The 16,261-nt window shown below is 47.5% G+C and overlaps 1 long non-coding RNA gene across 1 annotated transcript in view; it reads right to left on the bottom strand.

Annotated features, from left to right (window-relative positions):
* Window positions 1-15,629, bottom strand: part of LOC147576965 (uncharacterized) — a 49,640-nt gene extending 34,011 nt beyond the window's left edge. The window contains exon 1 of the long non-coding RNA XR_015241346.1: window positions 827-15,629. This is a non-coding gene — a long non-coding RNA (uncharacterized LOC147576965). The remainder of the gene's footprint in view (window positions 1-826) is intronic.
* Window positions 15,630-16,261: the final 632 nt, after the last annotated feature.

Here is a 16,261-nt window from a genome sequence, read left to right as displayed (position 1 = left end):
TGGGCTCTAATTTCCATCTTAAATGACGTCCTAGAAGCAGCAGAAAGGGAAATGCAGGGTGTAATTTTCTGGGAAAGCCTTCGCACCCCCACCCCTAAGGCTTCTTAGCACATAGAGGAAGGGGGAATTCAGTAAAATAAAGTTGGTTTTGATCCTGTTCCACAGGTGAGTCATCTGCAATTACCCACCTTGGGGAAAGATACAAGAGCCTACAACACCATAACAAACCCCCACCCCAAAGCCCCAGGGCAGCCTGGGGACAGCCTGAAGTGGGGCAGGTGTGGTGGGGAGGAAGCATCTCTGCAGACCCCAGACCTTCCTCCTCCTGTCCATACTTCCTACAATGTACATGTATGCTGTACATGAGCACACACGTGCACACACAGCATAGGATTCACCTTCTAACCCTAGAAGCACCAGTCTGAGCCAGCTGCAGGAAGCTGCCAGGAAGCAGGAGGGAAACCATGGAGTCCACATTAGGAATGGAGCCAGGTGAGAAGCACCCAGGGATGAGCAGCATGGGCTTTGAAATCAGACACATCTGGGTTCAAATTCAAGCTCCACCACTTGCTGTGAGAATATAGTTGAATTATTTTACCTTCCTGAGCCTCAGCTTCCTGATCTGTAAGATGGGAATAGTCAAACCCAACTCAGAAGATAATTGTAATAGTCAAAGGAACCATGTATGGAGGTCCCCGTTCAGCCCTGGACATGGTAGCAAGCTCTCAACAAATCACATTCCTTCTTGCCCTTCTCCCCTCAGTTGGCAATGAAGGTCAGGCTTGCGGGGTCAACTCACAATTATAGAGGTCCAGGAGGCACTCACCCTCTGAGAGGTGCCCTGATTCCTCACTGCTCTCCAGCTTGCACTGGGCCCATTCCTGCCCTTCCCATTGATGAGGGAGCATAGGGCAAGCTGATAGCCAGCAAATACAGCCCCCCTGCCTCCCACCAGGTGGGACTTGTGTGATATCCCTCAGGCACTCCTGTCGGAACAAGAACAAAGGAAAGGAAACAAATGGTTAACTGATAGAGATCAAAGTCCTGCAGGACAGGAGTCTCTGTCAGTTTACAAATATCTTAGTAAATTATAAGAAATAGGCCATCTTGTCCACAGCCTAATCTCCAGAAACCCATAGACTCAGTTTCCAGGAGCCCCAACATCATCCCTCAATAGTGATAAGGGAAACAAAGGCGAGAAGGAAATGGCAAGTAAAATTAAATTTCCTTATAACCTGCAGCCCATTGACAAATACTTGAGGCAAATACAGAGTATAACAGGTCTCCAGGAACCCCCTGCTGTCCTAATATTAATGCCTTACTAGAGGGAAAACAGCCTTAGTTTGACAATAGCAAGGCCCCTGGCATCTTATGAGTCCTCTTTAGCACATGAAAATCCTTCTGGAGGCCTCCCTTTTGCCTTTACCTCCCCCAACTCCACAGTACATAACCAGTCACTCTTCACAACCCCAGTGCAGCTCTTTCTGCCCATGCATTCTATCGCTGTGCTTCAATAAAATCACCATTTTGCTCCAAAGACATCTCAAGAATTCTTTCTTGGCCGACAGCTCTGGACCCCCACGACTCCAAAACCCATCAACATCTCTAGGACAGCCTCAGCATTTCAGGGGGAATGGGTCTTTCAGCCTTTCTTGAGGCAGGGCTGAGATTGCAGAGAGGCTGAGGAGGGTGGAAGAAACTGGGCTCCCCATATGAACACAAAGGTAGCACAAGGCAGCCTTTCTTGAAGCAGGGCTGTGAAGACCAAGACCAGGCCCTCGATTTTCTAGCATGGTCTGTGGTGAGTTCACAGACTTCCTGGTCAGCCCTCAGAGGCATGCCCCCCTCATTGAATCTTCAGAGGCTGATGCCTGGAGGCATCTAGCCAGGCTTCTCCCTTCCTCATGAATTTGGAGGACTCAATGGCAGAGCTGTCCCTGGCTGGAGCCTCTCAGTTCCTGGGTCTCTCCTTAGCTTGGCAGAGCCTCTGAGTGTGGATGAGGGTGCCAGGATGGGGCTGAGGGCAATAAATCAGGCTGTCCCCTGCTCCTCTGACTGGTCTCCACTCTGGGCATCTGGAAAGGAGATAAGTGAATAACTCTGAGGACACATCCCAGGGTATCTCAGAATCTGAGTCCAGAAAATGGATGCATAATAGCCTACCTGGAAGTAGGCTTGGGGAAGAGGTAGAGTGAAGACAAAACGAAACCAAAAAAACAAAAAAACACAAAAAAACCCGGTTCACTCAAAGCAGATGCTTCACTCAAAAAAGTAGATACGGGTGAATGTGTGCTGGGCATTTATGAGGTGAGAGCACAGACTAGAATGGAAAGGAACCCCAGAAGACAGTTCCCAACTACAGGATCTGGGGCCCCTTCAGTGAGGTGAAGGAGGTGGCCTGTGACTCCCTGAAGCCCCTCAGGGTCTACCCCAAAGTCTTTCCATTTATTTATTCTTTCAAGTTCTCACTCTTTGCTTACTCAATTACTCAACTAATATTTCTGGACTGACAACTTTACACAGAGCAGACTATTCATATGATAAATGTCACAGGTTTTAGGGGCAGACAGACCTGGGTTGAGTCTCTGTTCTGTCTTACTGGCTTTAAGACACTGGTAAGTTACTGAAGTCCCTGGGCCTCAGTTCCTACATCTCTAGAACAGGATTGTTGTGAAGGTTAATGAGGCAGTACCCACAAAGTGCTTAACGTGATGGCAGGCACATAGTTTTGTGTGTACTAAAAAAATTAGTCATTGCTGTTATTATGAAGGCAATATGCTAACACCCTGAGATGTTCAACACATGATTATCTCCTTGGAAAATCAGTGCATAAAATACACTATATAAAATTACATCCCTAAGGAAAAGAGTATTCTGTCCTTTTCATTACCTACGGCATGCCTGATAAGGTTTTACACATAATAGGAATTCAGAAGCTATTTGAGAAATGGAGTTAAATTCCTTAATGACCAAGGATGAACCATTTCAGCGGCTTGTCATAGAGAATATTATTACCTCATATAGGACCATTGGGCTGGAGAGGTGGCCATTTAAGTTGGGGCAATGACACAGACCCAAATTTAGACCAGTCATGAAATCTAGGCCCGAACAGTCTCCAGAGTTTGCCTTCATGATGTTTCATTTGAATTTTTCTTAAAGAAATAGGACATAAAACATTACATATAGGCTGCCAGGAATTAGCATTACAACATTCATCTCTTATGCTTTGTGTAATATTTAACCCTTCCTCCCATCAGTGATGCTAATATGCAAAGCAATTTTAGTTTGTGAAGAGGGAGAGAGAGGTTTGAGGGGGTCCAGGCAGAATTCATAAAATCATAGGGCATGACACAAATCTGGAAACTCCTCCCATAATACAAGACCAAGAGGGCAGAAGGAACTTAAGAAATCACCCTCATTCTTCCTGCTCATCTGACAGATGGTCCCAGGTGGCTCCAAGAGTTGGCCAAGGCCACTGGCCAGCTAGTGACAGGGCTGGGACAAAGTGTAGTCTCCTGACTCCACTTTGATGATCTTCCCACTACACCTGTCTGTCATGTTCCCTGAACAAGAAATCATCAGAGACAAGCAGATGACTGCTTTCCTTCCCAAGCAGGCCAGAGGGACCACAAGAGCATCACTTAGCAAGAGAGCCAAACACAGTTCTTGATAAGAAAGAAGGCAATGTGGTGATGTAGCCATGCTCAAACGGATCCCGGTTCTTCTTTGCCCCCCAACTACCACCCTCTACCCTGCTTTTGAAGAGACGGATGTTGGTAAGCAAGTTTACATCTGCTACTAAGCCAGCTGTTCAGGGGACTTCATCCTAGACACAATTAGAACGGACACCTGCTTTTAATAACGAAAACAATCTGAGGATATTTAAGTTAGTCACAGTTCAGTTGTCACATTTGGGGGGAGAAAAAGCAGGATGAGCCTGAGGGATGGCCCTAAGGTAGGGATAATGACTGCTGGGCCAGGCTCTTCAAAGGCCCTCTTCCACATGAAACCAAACTCAGGAAAATCCGCGGAGACCCCATCTGCCCTCTCTTCCAAGCCCTGGTCCACCAGGAAGACACAGGAGAGCAATGTGCATCAGTGGAAGTGGACAGGCTGGGGGCCATGGAGAAAAATACGTTGAAGGGCCTGGGAGCTACCTGTGGACCCAGCCCCTGCCTGCCCACCCACTCAGGGTCCCATTCCCTCCCCCTGCCCTCACACACAGTCCACTCCTTCTTCACTCTGCCTCGTTCTCCCTGATAACCATTGCAAAGTCTCAAGTGACAAGTGAAGGACCCTCATCATTTTATATCCAGAGCCTGATACAGGTCCTGGTGTGCAGTAAGCACGTATTAAATAAGTGTTAAATAACCGATAACCTTCAAGCGTCAGCATTCATTTCCTCACAACATTATAGTTTAATTCTATCATATCCGTCCTTCACTTAGGTATTTATTACCTTTCAGATGTAGGTGGCTATGAGCACCATTTCACAGATGGAAAACTGGAGTTTGAGCCAGTGAGGAGGACCTGCCCAGGATTACCAGGTAGCCAGAGAAGCCGGGAAGCCAGTAGGCCTGGCGCCCTGTACTCTTTCTGCCACGTGAGGAGCCTTGTCTGCCCAGAGTTGTTCCACAGGTATTAGCATTTAAAAGAGAACCCCCCCCCCCCCACAGCCCAGGACCTACCTTGGGGCCATGCACATTGCCAGAGCTCATTAGCTAAGACAAACCAAACTTGGAGGCTATTCTCTCACAGGAGCCTGCTTGGGGGAGTGGTGGGGGAGGGGGGAGGTGACCTAAGCCTAGTGGTGGAGGTAGGCGCTGCCACATAGGTGGTGATGATAGGAAGGGGCAAGAACACAGAATAATAAAGCAATCTCAGATAGTCACAAGAGCTGCAAAGATGGTCACAAATGGGGAATTTTAGGGGAAAAATACAGGACCAAATGCATCAGTGGACTCAAGGACTGGGCTGTATGAGTCACATGCTAAGTGCTCAGAGACTCAGGGAAGGGAGAAACTAGGGTAAACAGTGTCTGAGACGCTTCATGGAAGTGGAGGGCCTTAAGAAAGCTTAGAATCTGCTTAAGTGAAGGGTGCAGGAGCTGGGTCTTCCCAATGTGAAATCCAGAACAGGGAAAGGAAAGCAAGGATGCATTTATGGAGCGATTGTTATGTGTCTGGCACCATGCCAGATGCCGTCACATCCAGTAACAGCTCATTCCACAGAAGAGAGAGTAAGCACAACATGAGGGAACGGGGATGGGAAGAGACCAGACTACAGCAGAGGGCCCAAGTAGGAGGGGAATGAATGAGGAATGAGAGGTGGGGGCAGAGGAGCTCAGGTTAAGGAGGACCTGGCATGCTGGGCTGGGAACACATCCCTGACTTCCCCATGGCCTTGTTACAACACTGCGTCATGATTGTTCAGTAACATCAGCTAAGCCAAGAGCAGCTTAAGAGCAGAGAAGATTTCGTATCTCACTGCAGTGGTTCTCAGACTGTAGCATGCATCTGAGGCACCGGGAGGGGTTATGCAAACAAGTTCCCAGTCTCACAAATGGCCCTCCTGATGCTTGCTTCCTGGTCAATCCCCTGTGGGCTTTCCTCCCACACTGAGTAGATCTGACTTGTGGGACCAACGGGCTATTGTGGGAGTGAAGGTGTGTGGCTTCTGAGATGAGATTACAAAAGAAATTGCAGCTCGTCGCTTTTTCTCTTAGGCTGCTCCAGCCACCATGTTGTGAGGACACTCAAGCAACGCTGAGGAGAGGTGCACAGGGGTTGGAACTGAAGCCTCCAGCCAGCAACCAACACCAACGTGCCAGCGATGTGAATGGGCCACCTCGGAGGCAGGTCCTCCAGTACTACTTCAAGTCTCCTGACTGCACTCCCAGCAGCTCCATGAGAGATCCTAAGCCAGAAGCTCCAGAAACTAGGAGGGATAAGAGATGGTTATTATTGATTTAGGCCACTAAGTTTTGGAATCATTTGTTAGGCATCCATAGGTAACTAACACACCAGATGGTGCGGATGCGGCTGGCACAGAGACCACACTTAGAGAATGGCTGTGCTATTTTAACCTTTGTACCTAGCATGTGCCTGGCACACAGGATGCACTTAATAAATGTGTTTTTTTTAATGTTTATTTATTTTTGAGCAAGAGAGAGAATGCAAGTAGGATACAGGGCGGGGTGGGGTGGGGGGAACAGAGGATCCAAAGGGGCTCTGTGCCAACAGCAATGAGCCCAATGCAGGGTGCAAACTCACGAACTGTGAGATCATAACCTGAGCCAGTCCAATGCTCAACTGACTGATCCATCCAGGTGCCCCAATAAATATTTTTTTAATTGATTAATTAATGAGTAAGTATCATATGAATGGATAAAGGTGAGAGACCTACAGCTATGAGTACTGGGGGGCCATACGGTTGGTGAATGTTAGGACATGGGAAATATTTGGGGAGGTTTGCTGAGAAAAGTCTGTAGAACCGTGGTTTGCCGAAGGGCCCTGCTGGCAAAATTGCCATCTTAGTGTGCAATCTCCACTCTAGTTTCTAATGCCTCTGATCAGGGGCTTGGCAGGCAAGGGAGCCTAGGCCTGGAAACTGGTCTCTCTACTTCTCCTTCCAGCCAACAGAAGACCTGCCAAGACATCCATCCACCCCGGCATTTTTACCTCCATCAGAGATCTTCCAGCCCTCTCCCTGCTCTCCTTTGTCAGCCCTCATGCTCCCATTCTGCCAGCCCCCACCTTTTTTCCTCCAACAGCTTCACCTTCCTCTATAAGCCCACTAGGGAAATTCCAGCCTCCTCTGCTGCTGGCCCCATGATGACTGTTTTATCCCATTTATATTATTCCTACAAAGCAATTCACAGTACAATGCCCCAAGTATTTACCAAGCACCAGCTGTCTGTGCTGGCCAGCACTAGACTGAATATACAGAGACAAATAAAACCTATTTACAAGTGAAAGATTTCCCTTAAAGATTTCAGAGCACCCAGGACCAGCATGTCTGTTTCAGCTAAAATCCCTCCATGCCCAACTCCAATCTCCCCACCCGCCTCCACATACACCACAGCCACCTCTGTGGGACTAGTGTGGGTATGGGGGTTGTGACCACCAGCCTACGCTATGCATCACCTCCTTAGTGGCAGAAACATGTAGAAAAGTGATAAACATGAGCATCTCTATCAGAGGGGACCTTTCACCACAACCCTAGCCCAGGACAAATCCTCTGCTCCTCCAGATATTTGATTACTGCATTTGTAACTAGCCTGGAGTCTCTGGAAGAAAACTGGCTTTGCTTTGATGTTTTTCCAGCTCTCTCCCTCTTGCTCCATTGGTTTCAGTCATTCTGCAAGGGCTTCAGACTTGTTTGTCTTCCCTTGCATTTTGGCTCAAAGTGTTTGTGCAGCAATACTCAGGATTCAGTTGGAATTTCTGAAAAACACAGTATCTGATATGCTATAGAAGACTGGAGCTGTCTAGCCCACTTCTAGGCAGAGCTTGAGATACTGAGCCATTTATTTTTAGCATTGTTATGGTCAGGGTTAAGTGGGCCCATCCAAACCCCCTTCTCCCCTTTGGGTCTCAGAGGTCACTTCCCAGGATGCCTAGAGCCTTCAAGACAAGTGTAGTAAGCTTAAGGGGAGGGAGTTGAGCCCAGCCTCAAGTGCCACCCTCTCCTAAGCCTTTGCCATAGGAGCTCTAGAGTTGTTTGATGATACAAGTAAACTTCTAGAGAAACTCTCAGTCCACATGAGGAAGTGGGCCACATGCCCCCACAAAGGATACAGACCACCAGTGTCAACTCAGGCAATGTCCACCCCAGAGCCCTACCTATTGGGGCTCTCAGAGTCTGACTTCCAGCCCCTTCCCTGAGACTGCTTTCTATAATTCCTAGCAAGCCGGAATCAGAATGTTTGATCTTCCCCTCTATCTGCACACATTCATTAATATCACCACCAGTATCAGAAAGTCTTGAAGAAGTGGGAAGCTATCCAGATCCTGGTGGGTACAAGCTTTCCAAAACCCTACTGTTCACTTGAAACTTCAAATGCCATCGTTGTCAACCCATCAGTTGTTTTCCTTGAACTGGCAGACTCCCTCTGTTCATTTTTAAATGTCTGCAAAATATCAAATCTGAATAATCATAGTTTTTCTATCAATATATCTCACAAGTAAAATGACATTCTAGGGAAAAAGTGGCTAGTTCAGCTTGCAACTCGGTCATATGAGTGCTTTTCCTAAAGACATCCTCTGTATTTCAGTATGCAGCAGAAGGGCTGTAGGGGGGCTCCACACAGACTTAAAAAAAAACATGCATGTCTTGTCTCAAAAGCCAAGATTTAATAAAACTAGTACTCTATTGCCTCATCAAATATACTCTTTAGTGAAACTAGATTTTTTTAAATGTCCGTGGTAGTGAAAAATATGGTGGAAAACCACTAGAACAGTTTGGTGGCATTGCCTTCATCTGTGCCAAGGCACCAGCAGTTTTGCCCACCATCGTTTTCGAAGTGTCAACACTAAGAAAGGGGCAAATGAAATCTTAGTATTATCATGAAAAGAGTTTTAACCATACAGATATCCTGAAGGAGTCTCAGACCCCAGGGGTCCTCAGACAATACCCTGAGTACTACTGGCCTAGAGCAAAAATGATCAGCTAGGGAATCAGATTCCCTCTCAGAAATTTTCTAAACCAAGAAACACTTAACCAACCAGGTGGCTAGTAGGGAAAAGTGAACTTGAGAAGGTAACACCCTTAGATCAGAACCAGCAGGGACCCTGTCCTGGATTGGTCTCCCACCTCAGGGGAGGCCAGTACTTTCTCTCCGATGCCTAATACCTGTGACGAAGGAGACTATCAGTATCATCTAGAAGGGGCACCCCAAGCCTGGATGAGGACCTGCAAAGGCCCTGTTTTATTTCTTTCCTTTGGGGAGCTCACAGACCCTCTACCTCATATGTGGGATTAACCAGATTCCCTGAGAGCCCTGGGGCTCACAGCAATGTGGTTGTCACAGGCCCTCATAGGTGGGTCCTGATTCTAGGAGGGCAGCTTGGCAAGGGGATTGCTTCTGCTGGCCAATGCAAAGTATTTCTTTCAAGGGATTACACAAGGTCAGGAAACCAGGATGGTATTGTCACATTTCTTTTGGTGACACTCACTCATGTCAGACACAAGATGAATTCAGGACTTTGGGCTACCAAAGGTTCACTATCAATCTTTGGGCTCATGTATCAGGTGTTCATCCATGGTGCTCCCTTCAGTCTACAGCACTCAAGGACAGTGGAAACACCCATGCTCCCCCACCATCTGTAGTACTTCTGCTTTCTGTGGGCTCCATGCCACATGTCAGATGATCCTCTGGGGATGGTCAGGCCATCTCCTCCAAGGGCTTTAGAGATCATGGTTCCACAATGCCAATAGGCCCTTATGATCAATGTCTTCTCTTGATTCCAATAGATGTGATGGCATCATATTCTTCCAGGTTAGTCTTTAACTGTCTAAAACAAGGGACTTTCCTTCTTCCTCCACCTGTGTGTCCTTCATCTATCCTCCCTGCAGATGGCAGTGTATAGAGTACTACAGTGGAGTCAACATTGAAAGGAATCATATTCTAAAGTGTCCGAAAAAGTCAAAACAAGATTTAATTAGGAATGTCTTAAATTCACCTTCATTTTTTTTTTAAGGATACTTTTGCTGGATATAAACTTCTTGGTTGACAGTCTTTCTATCAGAACTTTGAACATGTAATCCCACTTCCTCCTGGCCTCCATGGGTTCTCATGAGAAGTCAGCTGTTAACCTCGTGGAGGATCCTTTGTATTTTTATTTATTTATTCTTTTTTTATTGGAGGATCCTTTGTAAATGATGAGTTACTTCTCTCTTGCTGCTTTCAAAATTCTCTGCCTTTGGCTTTTGTTATTTTGACTATAATGTGTCTTGGAGTGAATCTCTTTGAGTTTGTCTTCCTTGGAGTTTGTCAAGCTTTTGTATGTATACATTAGTGTTTTTAATCAAATTTGTTAAGTTTTTAGCCAGTATTCCTTCAGATTTTCTCTCTGTCCTTTTCTCTAACTCCTTTCCTTCTGGGACTCCCATTATTTATATGTTGGTAACTTGATGGTGTCCTACATGTCTGAGCCCTGAGTTGGGTCAAACAAAGGCAAGCCTTGAGAATGGCTCTCTTCCAGGGAGCATCCATACAACTCAAATAAAGCTCTTCTCTGAGTATAGGGTTTTTTGGAGAGTCCAAGCCTATTCTTCCCTTTTTGGCAGCTATTAAGCTGCTAATTTTCACATAAACCATAGTTGTGAGGCTGCTCGTTTCCAAGGTTGCTGTGGAGCAAGGGAGAGGGGAATGGGAATAGGGCAAGCTAAAATACTATGAAAACATGATGTTCTTGCTGACATTTGGCCATTTCTTGAGTAAATGATCCTCAAATTGTTGTATATTGTGGTCAAATTCCAGCATTCTAGGAAAGTTGATTTTGACTATTTTTGCCAGTGTTCTCATTGTTTTAATGAAGAAGATTTTTGGAGGACCCTCTTCCACCATTGTTATAAGTGCTTTAAATTGTTTACATACACAAGGGCCCTGAACACCCTCCCAGTAGCCCTATCTGAAAGATTGTCAATGAGGCAGAATTTGAGCCATGGCTCAAGCCATAGTTATAAGGAAACAGAAACTACATAAGATGAGGAAGAGCAAGCAGAAGCTATAAACTGGATGGAAAAAAAAAACCAAAACATATTGGGGAAGCATATATTAGTTGGAAGAGAGCAGAGTTAAGAGCAGATGCCCAGAGTTGCTGAGTCACTTAGTGGCCAAACATTAGAGGAAATGCACACAAATTTCTGTGGCTGATATCCCTTCAGACACCTTGAAATCAGAACCGCCCATCTGCTCCTGCTCTTCCTGAGATCTGGTCTGCCTCTCTTGGGATATTTAAAATAAAGTTCCTATAAAATGAAGTAATTTGAGAGAGTACCTGTTCCTTCAAACCAAAAGAGGCAAATAAAACAGGCAGACAGAGAGAAGGGAAGGAAATTCCGGGCTCAGAACTCAGCATATGTGATGGCACAGCCAAGTCATAAAACAGCCTGGAATGTTTGAAAAGATGAAAATGAGAGCCAGAAAAGAGGAAAAGGCTGAGAAGCAGGAGAAAAGAAACAGTCAGGAGGACAAGGATTGCATTTTGTGGTGGTTAAAGTTGATGCTAAAGAAACCTGGAAAATGTCTGCTACAGTTTCCATGAGGAGAGGGCAGTGCACAGCTTTATATCTTTTATTTCCAGGAATATTCCAGGGTTTGGTTCTCCCTAAGTTGGGTTAATACCCAGAGAATCCAGACCAAAGAGGGCCTGTCCTTTCAAGCAGAAATTCTCAAAACATGCTGCCAGGACCAGCAGCATCAGCACCACGCAGGAATTTGCTAGAAATACAAGTTCTCGAGACGCACCCTAATCCTACAGAATCAGAAACTCTGGTGGTGGGGCCTAACAGTCTGCATTTAACAATCCCTCCAGGTGATTCGGATACATGCTAAAGAACTACAGGTCTGTGAGCTGAGAGAGGTCTATGGACCCAGGAAGGAGAAGCCCAAGTAGAATTAGAGAAACACATGTACACAGAACTTGATGAAGAGAAACATTCACGTTTCATGAGCCCTGCATGTGGCCAGGACTGAGGAGGCCTCACTTCTGGTCACAGGAATCTGCATCCCCATCACTGGTTTGGGGTGGAAGTGTGGAGGAAGGAGACAGAGGGGAGTATTGCATGTGCTAAGGGCAGTAAACTTGAGCCACTTCAGTGACTGGAGGAATCCAGAATATCCTAGATCCAGACTTATCTTAGCATTTTAGGTTCCCACTTTAGTTTTCCAGCTGATTAGAGCTACACTGTGCTGACTTCAACATAAACTCAATATTGTAGAAGTAGAAGAGTGATCGTCTTCCCCCAGGTTATGTCTCTTATCCCCTTAATCTGGGACTAGAATGTTCAGGACTGACTTGGTCAATTCTGAGATGGTTCTACCTGTACTCCTACCTCAATGGTAGGCCTTGGTGCAAAGCCAGCTCATTCCTCAGCCTTCAGCAGCTTTGACCACAGAGTTTATTGATCCTCAACATCAGAATCAATAAGAGAACTTTCAAAAAAAATTTTTTTAAGTCTGACCCTGAGCCTGGGAGCAACTGAATCAGAATTTCTGGAATGGGTTGGTATTTTTAGGGTGATTGCCATGGCAACTCTAACACACATCCAGTGTGAACCAGTGATGACTGCAGTTTCTTTGTGAATCCCATCCTCCTGCCCCATAGAAGGAGCACCCTGGGGTGCTGGGAATCTCAAAGGGTCAAGAGATGGAGTGAGGGAAGAAGGTGGACCTGCATTCTGCTAGAGGGTGTGTGTGCCCGACCCAGGGGTTCCGACACCATCCTGAGGATGCTGGACAGCCGCAGACAGACCTGAGATGGCACCGTGTACATCTGGAAAAGTCACAGTGTGGTGATGATGCAGTGGGAGGACCAGGTGTGGAGGACTGGAGCCGAAAGCCTGAGGGGAGATGCTGAGAGTGTGAAGGAAGGGGCATGGAGGAGGAAGAAGAGGAAGACGATGTGGAGGAGGCCGGGTTCACGGAACTCTGTGTGGATTGATGAGGGAGGACCAGGGATAACCCTGGGTTTCTGGCTTAGGCGCTGGCTGCAGGATGATTCCATTCACTGAGCTGGGTATAGGGGCTGCCCTAGCTGCCTGGCGCCCAACCCAGGGGTGATTAGTGGCCCCCTGAGAGCCCAATAAAGCAGGTGCCTGGGAGTCTGGGCTCTGGACTGGTTGGTCTGCATATGGAAGGTGCCCTTGCAGGGGAGTCCTTTACTCTCCATAAGAACTAGCGAGCCCTGGGAGGGCCAGTCCCTCCAGAGTCACTGAGGCCTAAGGCATCAAAGCATCAGAAAATAAAAAGGTATGATTAGCACAAGTGCCAATTCATGTAGCCCGCTCCCATGTGCCTGGCACACAGCAGATGTTCAGTGGATGCTCACGGAAGAGACAAGCAGCATAGGAGAAGCATTTCTGTCTCTGAAGGCACCCAAGGTGGGTGTGGGAGGGCCTGATCGGATGGTGTCCTATCCCTGACAGGCAGTGAGGAACAGGCCTGAGAGACAGGTGGCAGGAGAGGGATGTTCTAAGGATGCATGAGGGATCTTCAGAGCAGGAAGTGTTTGAAGAGAGGGGCAATGTCAGCGGGGTCCTGCAAGGAGGACAGAAATGGGACAGCTGGGGAGCCAGGGCCCCAAAACCACCCGGCCTCCATTGCAGAGCTAAGCCGAGCCCCGTAGGCCTTCCCGGAAGTGCCCTCTCGCATTTACCAGCACTGCCCTTCTGCTCCCACCCAAGTCTTAAAGGACCTGAAGCGCCTGGGGTTCTGGCAGGAGCCACCATCCTCATCCCAGGTAACGACTCCGGGCCTGCCCTCCCCTCCGGCCTGGGCATCTTCCACCCTTCCCTGGACTTGGCTGGCTACCCAGGCCTCGAATCAAAAGATGACTTACTTCCTTTCTGGTGCCAGCACAAAAGAAAGTTTTGCCTTTAGATGGATTTTCCCCCCATTCTGCCCCACAGTGACCAGACCCCGAGAGGAATTATAAATGACTTCTTGGCTGAACAGTGAGATCTTCATCCGTTCAAGCCCAGAATGTTTGGAGATCAGTGCTGTGCCAGAGATCCCCAGGGGCACATAATGGGGAAGAGGAGAGTGAACTCACTGGACACTTCAGTGCTGATTGTTCTATCACCAAATGTGTCCTTGACCGTGACGATGGCTTCTGCATACTTGCTTTCATCTATCTCACAACCCTCCAAGGGGAAGGGGAGCATATTATTTCTGTCGTACCCGAGTTGGACACTGAGGCTCAAAAAAAGTCAAATAACTTGCCCAAGGGCAAAAGCTGAGAGCCTGCGAGTCCCATGGGGAACATTTTGGTTCGAGCCCTGCCGGGAGACACCATGGCGGCCACTCCTGGGCGTCACTGAAAGCGGTGAGTTTCTTGTCTTTTGCTCAGGAGGCAGGGCTAGTGCAAAGACCACAGATTTTTGGAACCCAAAAAAATGTGTACTTGAACCCCATCCCCACCTTCTCCAGGTGTGTGAACTTGTGTGTGTTAACATAGCTGAGCCTCAGTTTCGTTTACACAAAGAACAGGCTACCTCCTCGAAGCAGTTTTGTACAGATTCTGTGAACCAAGGTACTTAGCATGGCTCAGTACTTGATACAAAGGCGGTGTCCCACAAGCAATGGTTCCCTCCCTGCTCTTTTCAGCCAGGAGCAGTGGTTTGGCCACATGGAAAGAGACCACACACTTGTTCTCAGAGCTGTGGTTGCGTTGGAACCAGCTCCCTGCTCACGGAGAGACCTGAGCTTGGTGTGATCCCCAGGAGTTGACACCCTGAGGTTTGTGGGCTGTGAGCAGGGCTGTGAGATCTCTGAGCACGGTGCTCAGACTAACCCGGGGGTGGGGACAGCCCACGGATACCTGAGCAGAGGCCCTTGAAGGTCAGGTAGCAATCATGGCCTGTGTTCACTTGGCTGCACAGTGCCACCAGGAGCCCGGGGAGGCTGAACTTCCCGGTGGCCATTCCACAAGGTCAAGCAGCTTCCCTGAACCTCTCTATACCCCTCCCCAGGCCTTCTGCTCTGCACACTCCAAGAACTCATTAAATCCTTCCTTGATGGTATATCCATTCCCTGGTGCTCACACCACAGATTACAAGCTCTCCCAACAGGAGATTCCTTTTGTTGATGCTGAAATAAACTCTTTCCAACTTCAACTTTGAGATCCGGCAAACAGGTCAGAGGCCACCCTGACCATGACCTGACTCTAGAGGGTGCTGCTCCTGCCCATCCGTGCAGCCCTGACTGATGTGCCTTCATTTATTCAGTCTGCTCAGCTCAGCATTTATTCTGGAGAAAAAGCCATCCTGGCCTCTTGGGACCTTCTCTTAATAGACTGGTTTTGCGATGGCTGATCCCACCCTGCTGTTTCCTATCAATTTAGCTGCTTTGCCAACTTACCCTCATTACAGTCTCCTCTTAAGCTTTCCAACCTCCTACATTCAGTGCAGGCTTAACCGGCTGCTTCTCTTCACTTGGAAGGACCAATGCCAGAAAAGGGTGGATCTGAGGCAGACCTGGGAGCCGGGAACACAGGTCACCCCAAGCCTCAGCTTCCCACCACCCTCTCTGTACTGGGTCTGTCCCACCCTCTTGGTACCTTGGATCCTGCAGTTGACAGAGAAACAGAGGCTGTGTGGCTCACAGACCCCCTAGCATTATTTCCTGACTTCACGATACCTGATGCTTCATATTAGCATCATGAATCCAGACCATGGAGGGCCCAAACCCACCTCCAAAGAATACTTTTCCAAAAAGTTCACATGTGTGTGAAGTCCCTTTCCCCACCTACACTGCCCATTGCACAATTTCCACTGAAAGCCCATCCTCAACATCAGCAGAAGAACCTACGTGCTATGACTGGCACTGAGGATATTCCTGGGGAAAATTAAGGGACAAATGCAATGCTCATTCCAATGAAAAGATATGTGACCTCAGAGGTCTAATGTAAATTCTTACCTTGAAGAGGCACAAGACAGCATAGTGATTAGGTACGCAGGCTCCAGGCTATGGATTCAAATCCCAGCTCTGTCACTTCCTAACTGTGTGATCTTGGGCAAGACGCTTAACCTCTTTGTGCCTCAATTTCCTCGTCTTTAAAATGGAGAAAATAAGAGCAATCATCTCATAGGACTGCTGCAAATGTTAACAGTGTTGGTACATATAAACTGCATAAAACAGTGCGCAGCACATAGCAGGTATTCAGTAAAAGGATTTGTTATCAGTTTCCTCTTGGAGGGTAGAGGGGGGTGCTTTTGTACTTGGTGAGTTCCCTGAGCATACACAGGTAGAAGTTTGCAAATGAATATAAGGTCTCTCAATATCCTGATGTTTTGCTTGGGTTCTCCCAACTCCCACAAATCATAGGTCACAAAGGTACCAAGATTATAGAAGTGCCACACACTGTCTATAGGGAAGATGAACCCAATGTAGCTACCCCACTGCACTGCTCCTGCCAGTTTTGAGAGAAGTCCCCATCAACATCCAACTGAAGAAGCATGTATTAACGTAACCCTAATTGCCCAACTTCGGCCATGGCAGGATCAACACAAACAAACCACATAATACCCTTCACTC

Source organism: Puma concolor, chromosome D1, assembly GCF_028749965.1.
Source record: "Puma concolor isolate L17-30 chromosome D1, mPumCon1.1.hap2, whole genome shotgun sequence".
In the NCBI taxonomy this organism is placed as follows: domain Eukaryota; kingdom Metazoa; phylum Chordata; class Mammalia; order Carnivora; family Felidae; genus Puma; species Puma concolor.
This window is presented reverse-complemented; position numbering and strand designations above follow the sequence as displayed.